At 29.4% G+C, this 13,629-nt stretch overlaps 1 protein-coding gene across 2 annotated transcripts in view; it reads right to left on the bottom strand.

Moving 5' to 3' along the window:
• The window catches only part of LOC123299369 (frizzled-2), an 82,440-nt gene that overhangs the window by 12,315 nt on the left and 56,496 nt on the right, over positions 1 to 13,629 (bottom strand). For both annotated transcript variants that reach the window (XM_044881747.1, XM_044881748.1), the window contains one exon: positions 980 to 1,014. The gene's annotated coding sequence lies outside the window, so the exon portion shown is untranslated. The remainder of the gene's footprint in view (positions 1 to 979; positions 1,015 to 13,629) is intronic.

Raw genomic sequence — 13,629 nt, 5'->3', positions numbered from 1 at the left:
ATGGTATGTATAGGGTTTTATCGAAATTGAAAATACAAATTATTTTTCGATTTATTGCAAATTTTCTTCTCAGGAAAAATCAGAAAAAACTTTTTCTCTCAGAATTCGCTAAAATTGAGTATATAGAATATTTTTTATCTAAAAAACGCAAAAATCGGTCGGATCATATGACGATAAGTCGAGTATTTTCTATAGAATCTCTCGAGAAGAAATTCTTTAAAAAAGATATATTAAGAAAAAAAGCGGTAGAACTCTGGGTTGTTTCCAAAGCAGCTAAAACATGCAATCTAGCAGCCCTCATTGCATATATAATACAAAATGGTAAAGGTAGCATGGTACTTATTTGAAAAGCTAATAGCAACTTCCCTTTCAATAAATCACAAACATTCTGTAGGTACTTAGTTAACACGTTGTCTCTACATCATAACGTAATATATTATGAGATTATATACCTAATGATTAAAATTAAAAAATATAATTATGATTGACATAAAAGTTCCTCTTATTGAACTAAAAAAAATTCAATTACCGGAAAAATGTTTTAAATTGTTTATTAACGATATAATTAAGGTCGTGTCAAAGTTATTACTTACATTACACATTAAAATGTAATAAAATCGTCATAATACTTGAGTGTTAAACGCATAGCATGGCGTAAATTGACCATCATTATCCACGCAATGGAAGCGATGACATTATTTTGTTTAATTTGATATAAAAAATGCAACCTTGAGTTACGCATACATGAATTACATTAATACTTAATAGCTAATACTACTTTAGTTCTTAAATGATTGCGTAAATTTTATTTTTTATCACAATAAATGGATTGAATTCATATGGAACAAGAACAAACCCCTGTATTTTCTAGAGGCGATTCTTTTGGACTAGGTATCTGAAATTTTTGTATTCAATGTGCGTATTATCGTTTTAAATTATATTGTTGGAAGAAAATGTAAAAGTCCCAAATTATTCTTACCAATTAATGTAGTCCAATTCTTTGTGAAGTCAAATCTGCAATAAAAGAAAATTTTATAAAATAAATATTTAAAGATTGATAATTATAATTTTATAAATTAGAATAAAGAAAATTAATCGTATACTTTAAATTGATTATCATTCCTTAATAAACCCAAATTTTCAATATTTTTGTTATGAAACTAAATTTTTACATTTATTTCAGATTTTTTTGTACTTTATGTCAAAATCCTTCATATATGATACTTTTAATAGCTTTTGCTATCTCAACATATTCTACCAGTTAACACATGAGAGTGAGATTGTACACTTCAATGGAAAACTAACTTTATGTATTTTCATTTGAAGAGATAGAAAGAAACGAAAAAATTACACAGAAGCCGGGATTGTGTAATTCTATCTCAAATAACATTTTATAGTTTTTCCAATTCTTTCACCACGCTGTTGAAAGAAATGGCCTTATGCTTGTTAAAAATTGAGTTTGAAAAAATACAATCAATTTGAAGCCTTTTTCTTAAATATTTTTAATAAAATAGAAAATATTCCTTAAGTATAATTGTAGAAAATAAATTTTACTCACATTCATCAATTCAACCAAGAAATATCTACCACTCTTCTAGTTTTGAAATAATTATCATTTTATCTATCATAATTATTACGCATTTCAAAACATATGTTTTAAATGAAAAATGATCTAAATTAAATATACTCAATTCGACAAAATATATCATTTATCTAACAAATTTGACATATGTCATAAATCCACTTAAAAAGACAAAAAAAAAATTCATCTGGGAGATACAAATATCACATTTAGTGTATCGTAAGAATTCGGTTGAAGTGTTTTGTTTCTTTTTAGTATACTAAATTAATATGTCAAGGAATTTAACATTATCTCTTAATAATTATAGGCAAGAAATTGTATGTTGTTTACGAAATAAATGTTCTAATTTACGCAATCGTATTCACTATTAAAATAAGGTCTATTTTTTCAATCCTGAAGTTTTGTGGTCTTTATATAAAAGTCAATTGAATGGGACACTATTTAAACAGTCATTTTTTTAACCGACTTCAGACAAAAAGGAGAACTTTCTCAATTCGACTGATTCTTTTTCTATTTGAAAGCTGATGCTTTTCGTGTGGTCCCATTTCAGTTCTGATCATGGCATCCATGAGAAAACCATATAAGTCTTAAATTTGCATTAAGTACGTGCGCGACAAATGGACGAATAGAAGAAGTTTCATGAAGTAGCTACTTATGTTCCCAAAATTGGTTCGTGAAACACATTAATTCTTTAAATATTCCACAAAATTTCGAGTCATGTTCCAGCATGATGAAAAATTATTAAGTTGAATTTAATAATTATTGAAATTAAAAAAAAAAAAGTATTACGCTGATTGTCGGGGCGTAATCCAAATGCGTTAAAACAATTAGTTGTGGACATTTTTTTACTTGCTAGATAATTTTTGATTAACTAATCATTTTCAATTCAACATTCACGAAAAAAATCAAATTTGAACCTTTTCCAATAGTTCAAATATCCGCCATACTGCAACAAATGGTTTGTAAGTTCTGTGCCAAAGTTTGTCAAAGTCCATTAGAAATAATTTTGTAATTTAACGTTTAGCTCCATTTTATATAAAATGAAGATATCATTATGTTATCAAAAACATTAATTTCATGAACTATTTAGTTTGAAACATTTAATTTTTTTAAAACATTACACAGTTAATTGACTGTATTAAAAGAAAAAATACTGAAAGACTTTGGTAACAGAGATTTATTTTTGATTTTATCAAAGCAATTAACACTATAACTGAAATAATATTTAACAAACTAAAGTAACTATCCCATATCTTATTTTATACAATAAGTGTACTTAAAAATAAATCGAGTTATTTTTATTGTGATTAAGAAGAAAACATTTTTAAGCCCATTAAAATTTCTGTGTATGATCGTTAATTAACAGTAAAAAAACAATTATATACACGATAAAAACAATTTAAATTTATTTAGTTGTGTCTTTTAAACAAATAATTATCGTTTTTTGTTGTCGTTTCGAAATTATGACCTGTTTTAAAGTTGTGTTGGATTTTTAACTGGGTATATTCTTGACTGATTTACTGTTATAAGTTTTTAAAAAACTTCATTCGATCGATAAATATTCGTTAAAAATATAGTAAAATTCTCCAATTGACTAATTTTTCAGATACCAAAAAATTTATATTACTTCCTTGAACGTGAAAAAGGGGGTTCATAGCCGGATGTTACAACAATTCTTAATCCAAAATTTTACTGCGAATAATGGTTGAGTGAGCTGCATGAAATATGTAAGGTGGTTTAAGTAAAAAGAGCAGGACTTGATCGAATCCTAGAAAAAGTTCAACTAATAAAAATTTCTCAATACACTTATAGCCGAACAATCGTCCTTTTCTATAAACAGAGTGTTGAAATTTGGGACTAAACATTATTTTGTAGTGAATATTGCCTTAATAAAACTGAACACCTTTAGGAGTAGGGACATTACAATCTTCACCGACAGCCAAGCAGCCCTAAAATAATTCAGCTCTGTCTGTCTAACCTCAAAGGTAGCACAGGATTGCCTGCGTCCTTAAATGAGCTGGCGGAACAAATGAATGTAAACCTGGTATGGGTAACGAGACATAGAAACATAACCGGAAATTGTGAAGCCGACGAGCTAGCTAGAAATAGCTGCCGGACCCCAGGATAGCCACTCTAACCTAACCTAACATAACCATTGCCTGTTAAGAAAAATTTGGAAATTTGACAGTGGATAAATCCATCACATAATTACCCCTTTTACGCTATTTTCATGTTCAGCGGAATCGTAGTAATGCCAAATAATTTTCGAGCAATAACTTTGAACTGTTTCTACAAAAATTAATCTAACGAGCTACCTATCAAGTATTAGTTAAATATCTACCAATTAAGCAAACTATACGTGTTAGGGAAGTCTCATTCTATAAATAAACAGTTTTATTCTATAAGTGACAATAAAAATTATTTTTTTTATACTTTGTTGGAAACGTTAATAAATTTTATTATGATTAATAATGTTTGTGGTTTTTGTGATATATCAATTTAAAAGTTGACACAATATGCTTTAGTGCAAAGGGATCAAAAGTGCAACATCACGTCCTGGAAATATTTTATACCCTATCTCCTACATCAAATACTAATTTTGAGAAATATTATTAATAATTATATTGATTGAACGTTATAACTGCAAAATAGAACTGTATAGGAAATTATTAGTTTTGAAAAGTGTATTAGATCAATTTATCGTTAAATTAAATCTTGAAATTAAGAAAATAACACTTTTTCTTTAAAATATAATTATTGTTTTAAGTTATTTTGGCTTTTTATTCAAAAAAATTATTTCAGATGTATTAATCTGTGAATCATACATAATTTATTTTGTCTTAAGGTAGTTCTATCGTGAAATGGCTCTTTTTAGGAATTAAATTAAATTGTGATATAAGAGTAATATTTGTATTTTGGATTTAATAAAAAAGCTAGCGGAAGTATAGTTTCGGAAAAATGAGACATATTTAGAACATAGTTGAGACGGTAAAGAGTATAATAATTATTAGTAATAAGAAGACACATAGATCACTATTTTTAATCATTCAGACACTTTGAAGTGTAATACTACTCATCAGCAGCGTATCATATTAAATGATGATGAACTCAACTAATTTCCTATCAAATGTGTTGTATACATTAAAATTATACCTCCTGAAATTGTAATAAATTCTCAAGAATTGCTAAATAATAATGAAAAATTTTTTTTGCAAATACTGAGGTAACTCTCTTTTCCTTGGTTGTGGAGTAAAAATAGATACTTAGTATTATAAAATACGGTCCTGAATTGGATCTAGACCTTGCTCATTAGTACAAGCCCAACGAATTGTTGATACACACTGTACCTACAGTTCTAATAAAATTTGATCAAATGACATTTTATATTTGTTTTTCGTCTACATTATTGTGTGTGTATGTTTTTTTTATAACACATGCAAGTGTGTTGTATACAATAATGACGTCATCAAACATGCTCTGATGATGATGCTCATCATCATCAAACAACTTGATCAACCTCATCCGTCAATCTAACTGTCAATCAATTCTCATGTAATCAAGTATTTTATTTGCTTATATGCATAACATTACACAAATATACGAGTATATTGTATACAGAATGTTCGATTTATATCTAGGCATATAAATATCACGAGTACTAAGAAACTCTCCAAGCGTCTTACAACTATCTCAACGCATATCGAGGCTTCAACACATGTATATAATACCTCTCACTTAGATGAATTGCTTAACAGATGTATTCTGTCATACTCGTGATATTTATAAGCCTAGATGTAATTCGAACATTATGTATATGTTTGAATGGATATTTTGAATTGGAAGTACTGTAAATATATGCTATTATATTATGTAGTGTTTGTTTTTGGTCTAGCACCAAATGATTCAAAATCATCATCACAAGTTAGCCAAAATTTGCTGTCATCTACAGCGACCCACTTTAGTTCCAATGAGAACGCGATACCATACTATAAAAGCGGGGATTAATTTTACCAATTTTTATCAGCAATTTTTTGTTTCACCAATATATTTGGTTATTAACTTTCCAGTATAGGAAGTTATTGTAATGGGTCTGATTTTGAAATTAGAAATTTTCAACATATCTTTAAGTTTCACGTTTTTTTCGTCGTTGATATCACGCGAACAAAAAATCGACTTCGTTGAGGTGCTTATCGAAGCGTATTAACGGCAATATCATCCGAAAGAATTTCATAAGATTCGGTCCAGTCGTTTCGAGTCGGTCAACTTTTTATTTTTTTAAAACATTTAAAAATATTTAATATACTGGGAAGTAATTTGTGTGGACATCAAAGGTCGCACCCGACCCTACCCATGGCTTGTCGTAGTTCTATTTTTAACCCCTAAACCAAAAAGAGGGATGTCATAAGTTTGACAGCTATGTGTGTGTCAATGATTTTGATTCTTTTCTTTGAAAGGTTATTTAATGGACAACGTTCTTAGCTATGTTTCAAGTGCGAGTATAGGGTTCCGTACCCGAAACAACTTAAAAAGAGGCGATGAATTGCAAAATCGTTTCAGTTTGGAGAGATTGATAAGAAATAGTTCTTACCTATGTTTCAAGTACGAGTTTAGCGTTTCGTACCCGAAACATTTGCCGGTGTTTTTAAAAAATTTTGTAAACTTCACTTATTAGACAAAGATGATGACTTTCCCAATATTCAATGAGTCACCGTCATATTATGGTCGCTAACTAAAGCTGTGTATCTTTACCGTTCTCCGATGAAACCCCAGCGTTACATAGGATCAAATTTTATGATTGACTCTATATTTAAACAGTTGTTGCATTCTATTTCATATGAAATGTTTAAAATATTCGTATTGAACAATGTAAACAACGTACTATTTTAAAATATATTCTCTCCCTAAAATTCATTCAACCTGTGATATGTCATTAACGGTGACACATACAGATTAAAACAGACATTAATGTCGCAGCTATATGCAATGTAGTTTAAAGCTTTCGTTAAACCCATGTAATTTTATTGGTATGTATAGAAAGACAAGGGACAAGAAAGAATTGACATGTGATGCCCATTTTATGAAACTATTCGATAAAAATAATTGTCATAGTTTCAAACCATTTTATTTTGAAAGAATATGGAAAGAATATGTTTAAAAAAATATAAACTGCAAAAATGCACTGGTTATAAAAAATATGTTCTTAATATGGTGGCAAGAAAAATAATATTTTCTTATTTTTAATTCCTCAATATTTTTTAAACTAAGAAATATTTGCTTGCTATAAGAACATCAACAGAAAAGAAAACGGCTTTAATTTAATTCAAGAATAATTTTTTACAATGTAAAATTTATAAAGCTGATTAAAATGGTTATAATATCCATCATCATTTTGGTATAATTTTAAAATAGATTCCTGATCCTTAATGTGAAATTTTCTGATGATGTATGGATGTATCAAACTAATTATAACTGCTTACCCATATATTTTATACATAGGAACATGTCAAATTTTTGAGAGTTACAATAATTTTAGTTATAATAACTATTTTCATAAAATCCCGATTATATACTGGCCATGTTAGTTGCATTTCTCTATATATTAGATATGTTTCCTTATATGGATATGTTTGTTTGTTTGTTACGCTTTCAAGCACAAACTACTGAATGGATTAGAATGAAACTCTACAATAATATAGCTCATACATCAGAAAAACAGATTACCTATGATTTATTAAAAATTAAATTTAGTCTGATATTTCACTGTTATGAGCATCTATGAGCATTATTTTGAACCATAAATAAAATACTTCTGTAAAAATAGTAAACAAGATACAATTCATGGCCATCTGTTCTGATACACTCAATAAATAACCACTATTTTACGTTTAAAATAGAAAACTGCACATAATATATTTTATCTGTGTAAAACAATCCAAACCCCTATTTCGAGTGGTGGAAGAGGGATAAGTGAGAGCAAGAGAGGTGCAGGCTATAACCCGGTGGTCTTTACCAGTGTTTACTTATTAAACTCAACGAAGCGTGTGGGTATCAAGTTAGTTTAAACATAATTGTCCGAATCAGAACAAAAGTTTTTATAAAAGAATGGCTCAGTCCAAACAAATAATTCAATCTATGAATTATCCACTTTCATTCCAACACTAATTCATAACAAATGATTCAATATTCGTGTGTAAAAAAGGTAACATGTAATAAAAATTCTTTTGATCTTAATTTAAAATGAATTGAATATAATCAAAATGAATACATTTACAAGTGATAATATTGTGAACAAACGGATTTTACGATAATGACAAATGACGTGTGGGATGATGTTGTGAGGAAGTGAAGATGAATATAATAGTATAAGACTAACTACATAAAGTTAGAGCGCGTTGAATGAAACTTAGTTATATAATAATATTCTTGTCGTAGTCCTGCTTTATATACATACATACATACATACGTATAGTTTGCAGTGTTAGAGGATAGTAGCTAGCTGCAGGGCTGAACGTCAATTAGTGTGAAATTTATTTGAGGGAAGTGAGCTGAATGGTATATTAGTATAGTCAGCCATCTTCATATCCCCTTTGTGCACTAGCTTGGCTGCCTTCCTAGTGGATGCAATTCCAAATATATACATATCCTTGCACTAGCTATCACCCCTTAATACATAAGAACATGATAATACTGGGTGTCTCTTTATCATCATAAATAAAGTGTCGAGAATATATTGAGGTGCTTCTTCCGCAGCGCTCTCAATAAGATCATTCCTCGTATCTTAAGAAAACCGGGCAAACTGGGATTGATCTAAATTAACAATTGCTAACATTTTCGAGATTTTACGACAAAAACTAGAGATATAAGTTTAACACTTTCGTATGCTTAAGCCTTTTTCTTAGCATAACAGCCTTAGATGGCTCACAAAAAGCCTAAAAGCACCCTCTGATTGGATCGAAAAGGATTCTACTTTAGAGTATGATCCTGTGATAATATGCAGACAGCATATGAGTTCTACAACTTATATGAAGTAAAAATTATCTACAGATTATCATGAGAGAAAATTGTTATCCCCTTTGACACCTAAGATACGTTTGATACACGTATAAAATTAAAACCGAAACCAGAAGAGATTCAGAAATATACTTCGAGTCCAAAAACGGATTGGCCAAGACCATGACAAAATTCTTATAAAATGCTTTTCATGGAAAAACATTTCAGAACGTTAACAACGGGGGGAAATTTGAGTATACTTAAAGGTCTGCTTACTGGCTTTTGTAGGAAGCAAGAATTTTGAAGGAACCAGAATACACATTTTTGTGTGAATGTGAAAGCTTCTCCCACTAACAACACCCTCACATGGGATTCACTGATTGCCACTTAAGTGAAATAAATGAAGTGAGTAAAGTGTCGTTCTGGAATATCCTCAGTTTCATTAAGGCTATAGGGCTTCTGAAGTTGGAAGGCTGTAGAACTTCTTTGAAAGTAAGGAGATACAATATATAATACTGGACGCAATACAAAAGATCTTTCAAGACTTACTCCTAACTCAATGCCAATCTAATATATCCTTGACATGTGTAAATTTGGAATCGAATCCCCGAAGAAAGCACATATAAACTAACCTGAAATACCCAATTCTGAGAGCACAACCTTGAAATAAACCTCACCAATTTCTGGCTTTGATAAATTATTGTAGGCCCAGTATAAATAGAAAAATAACGATGCAAAACAATAAGTTATTGTGATAGTTAAATAAATTTATCAAATCATACAAGTAGGTGACATTCTGTACAATTTATAGGAATGAGATAGTAAACTTGATTGTCTCTCAAAAAGATATTAGAAAATACCTCTTGTAAAAGTAGATTTTAACCATCCCCTTATCTCTATACCTATTCTATGTATGAGTTTTCACTTTGACAAGAAAAGCATCCGTCTCAAAAAAAAGTTTTCGTTTTTTTTCCACCCAACAGTTTACTTCAACGATACGCTACGTACTCTCTCCCTCTTTTGCTTTTCCTTCCTCTCCTCAACCCATTAATATGTGCAAACCGAGCAATGACAAAATGAAATTATTGTCAGTATTGAAATGCACTTACACAGGATGCTGGAATAGAGAGTAAATTGGGAATAGTTGTCTTGTGCATGGGGGAGTGGGTGGTTGGATATGACAGTGGTTTGAATGATGCTTTGGGAATTTTCATTTAAGAGTGGATTGTGGATTATTGGATTTTAATCATATGTTTTGTTGGGAAAATATATATCTACGACTTTTAAATACAGTAACAATTACATAAGTTATGTAATGCACATGGGGGTGGATTTTTTTCCTATGGAATTCAATGTTTTTTTTTTCTGTTTTTGTACAGTTACCACAAATGAAAAGTTTTCAATTCGGGTATTTTATATTTTTACTAAAAAACATATCTTGTGAGGTTTTTATTAATAATATAGATAGAGTTTAACCTCCGTTTCTCTGACATATATGCCGCCTATAACAGAAGCCACCCAGATCATTATTTGCTAATTTATTTATTTAACTACATCCATATATACAATTCATTTTTTATGATGTGTGTGGAGTCGGTTTCTTTCTGCTTACCCAAGGGACGACAAAGTCGAAAATAAATAAATAATCGAATCTGGTGAAACGATACAGGAAAATTACTTTTCTGGCTAAAGGTGGCAAATTTATTTTCCAGTACTATTATTTGTTTCATTGCCATTGTTTAAAAATATCAGAACAATTAATTTTGAGAGATTTTCGTAAGTAGTTAAAAACAAGTCGATTCTAGAATTTTAATATTAATTTTGTAAAAGACTGGAAGACGATAAAAGCGCTTTTAATTCTATATTTTTGTTGAAAATCACACAGCAGTCTTAATGACACAAGATTTGTCTATGAGAAATCATAGTCGACATCTAGTCGACGAGAAAAAGTACAAGTTTTGTTTTTGACCAATAAGAGATGAGAATGAAAATTTTTATTAAATTAATAAAGATTTTTTTTGTTCAAATTCTTAATGTTCTAAAGGACTGAGAAATTTTAATTAAATAAAAATTTCTATATTTTAAAATGACAAATTATATTAATGGCCGCTACAGTAATTATTAAATATTATTAAATTATATATTCTTTAGAAATTTTCAAAAGACTGGAATAATGAATAAAGAAGTATATTTACTTCGATGGAGAAGTAGATAAAAGGAGATGTTAAGGTAGAAAAACGTAGAATGAGAAGGAAGAACTCTTTTATATAATAATGTTTAAAGCGCACTCATACAGAAATCATCATCGTCTCATCAACAGTATATTGAAAATTTAATTTCCAACATAATTTTCACATAAAAGAATCAAGCAGCATATTTTCATTCAAAAACATATTATTATGTATGTATATATAGGATGTTTCATAATTTTGCGGCACTACTTAGGATATGCGTTTTTTAGATCAAAATAAATAAAGAAGCTCTATATATTATAAATGCGAAAGTAAGGATGTTTGTTTGTTTGTTACGCTTAATAATGGAACTGTACAGCAATATAGCTCATACTTCAGAATAACACATGGGCTATTATTTATAAAGATATATAAAAAAAAAATAAATAAATAAATTTAATCTGACATCTACTATTTTAAATTTTTACAGAAATCTGTAATTTATGGTTCAAAATGATAATTATAGATGGAGCAGATCTATAATCATCATTTTGAACCATAAATTAAAGTATCCTGTAGAAATTTAAAATAGTAAATGTCAAACCATTCATGGCCAACTTTTCTGATATACTCAATGAATTATGACGATTTTACATTAAACAAAATTGAAAACTGTGCACATCAAGAGAAGTGGACGCTATAAAGCGGTGTTTTTTACTTTTGAGTCCAGTGAAACGGGCGGATATCAGGATAGTGTTACATAAACGAAATTAATTTATTACCGAAACAGAACAAGTTAAAGATTGATTTCTCAGAGAAACACTGATTATTTTAGCGGTTAAATGAAATTTTGAACAAAAGGAGAGTAGAAGTGAAGGTTATAACACAATAATCTTTGTATTAAAGCCTAGCGAAGCGAGTAGTTCACAGCTAGAGTTCAATATTTTATAACCATAGGAGACGCAAGAAATTTATTCAGTTTTCAGAAAAGACGGGGATGCTTCTAACCTATGGGAAGATTCCTGTCGCCTTACAGAAAGTCAAAGGCTATAATTTGAATGGTGGTCCCATTGAATAACTACTTTGATGTCATTATGCTTCAATATCTCAGTAATGAATTATTTTCGGGAACTTATATTATGCTAAAGAACAGTCACCTAGAATAGCACCGTACGGTTCTACTACACCCTATATATGAAAAGGAAAATCCCTTTACGTTTCTATCTCACTCGAACCCATCCTTAATAATAAATTTTTACTTAAAGTCATTAAGAAAATGTGTACAATAATAATATTCAATTCAATTTGTAAAACATTATATACAATTTTTACGGAAAAATTTTAAATGGTGTGAAAAAGTATTCATCATTTTCATTCTAAAAACATATGTTTATCATGAATTTTCTCCACATTTCTTTTCTTTTATGTATATATTATTATTTATAAATTTTTCCTTTTCATTTCATCATTACATTATAAACGTCTCATTAATTTTTATTTTGTAGTCATTAATTAAAAATGTGTAGAAAATTATTTATGTATAGACTGACTGGCTTTCCTCCTGCTATTGCATATTTGATGAATATTTTTCTTTGTATGGAAAATTAATGTACATTTAAATGTCAGATATAATGGTCTGAAAATTATTATTTAAATTGATTGTTGAATATAGTTCACCAATTTTATACTAGTTATAATTATTCCAGAAACAGAAATTTGTATTATATTGAAATAAAAACAAATGATGTAATTATTCTATAATTTTTTAGGTAAACATTATTCCCTTTAACTTCTGACTCGAAAATCATTTCTGAGAATGTCATGTTGATAGTCGGACAACACACTTTGAGCACTCTACGTTATTATTGACAGTTCGGAGAAGCAGGCAGCCTTGGTAAGAACATGAACTTTTGGCAGGATTCTCTAACTGTAGCCCGAGCCCGGATCAATCTAGCATAACTCTTACACTACATGACATCGTTGCCAACCCGAAATCTGTTTGGGTGGTAGATATGATTTAAAAAAGTTGGTAGTTTTCAACAAATTCTGCTTAAAAGTTGGTTGGATAAATGTCCAAAATGTTAATTCTGCAATTACTGCCAGACTATAATAAATAAATTTGGTTTTTTATTTATTTTGTAGATATTTAGTGATACTTTGACCTCAGGGGATTCATTTCGCTCGCCAGCCTCCTCAATTTTCAGCGACTGTCCATCAACTTTCAAAAATAAACAGGTATAGGCCCGGTTCTATTATTAATACAAATTCAAAAAAAATTATCATAAATAGTACATAATTTTAGCCTTTTCATACTATTATTATTCCTTCTACTCCCGCCGAATTGGGGAAAAAAATATGCCAATTTCAAAACTTCAATGCTTATAAGAGAACGGGTAAAGATACACGCCCCAAAAATACCTATTTTTGAATCATCTTCAACCTAACGTTATTAACTTTTTTTAATGTTATCAGAGAAAATCAATAGATTTCCCAAAAAATAGCCTTTAGGTGCTGAACTATTTACCCATTGCTACAATTTATAATCAGATTAGTTCACAGAAAAGTCTAATAATGGGACTAACCAGGTTATGAATGGAAAGTCTCATGAAAGGATAAAGTTGCAATAAGTTTAGGGTTTTTGAGAATGGAGAAAGGAAAAAACAATGTGCTTATACTGTTGAGGAAATAATGAATGTTTGGCAGCTTTATGTACAAACTATGCTTGGAATAGTGAAGTAAAAACTCTTTGTACTCGTAATACTTACTCTAGAAAAATTTTGGAAAAAGAGGAAATTAACAAAGGGAACAATTAAAATTTCGTATAGTACCACCATTTACTTTTTTCTGGCTATGAATCAAACAATTAATTTTTTCTTTGTATTTTTG

Source organism: Chrysoperla carnea, chromosome 4, assembly GCF_905475395.1.
Source record: "Chrysoperla carnea chromosome 4, inChrCarn1.1, whole genome shotgun sequence".
Taxonomy (NCBI): Eukaryota; Metazoa; Arthropoda; class Insecta; order Neuroptera; family Chrysopidae; genus Chrysoperla; species Chrysoperla carnea.
This window is presented reverse-complemented; position numbering and strand designations above follow the sequence as displayed.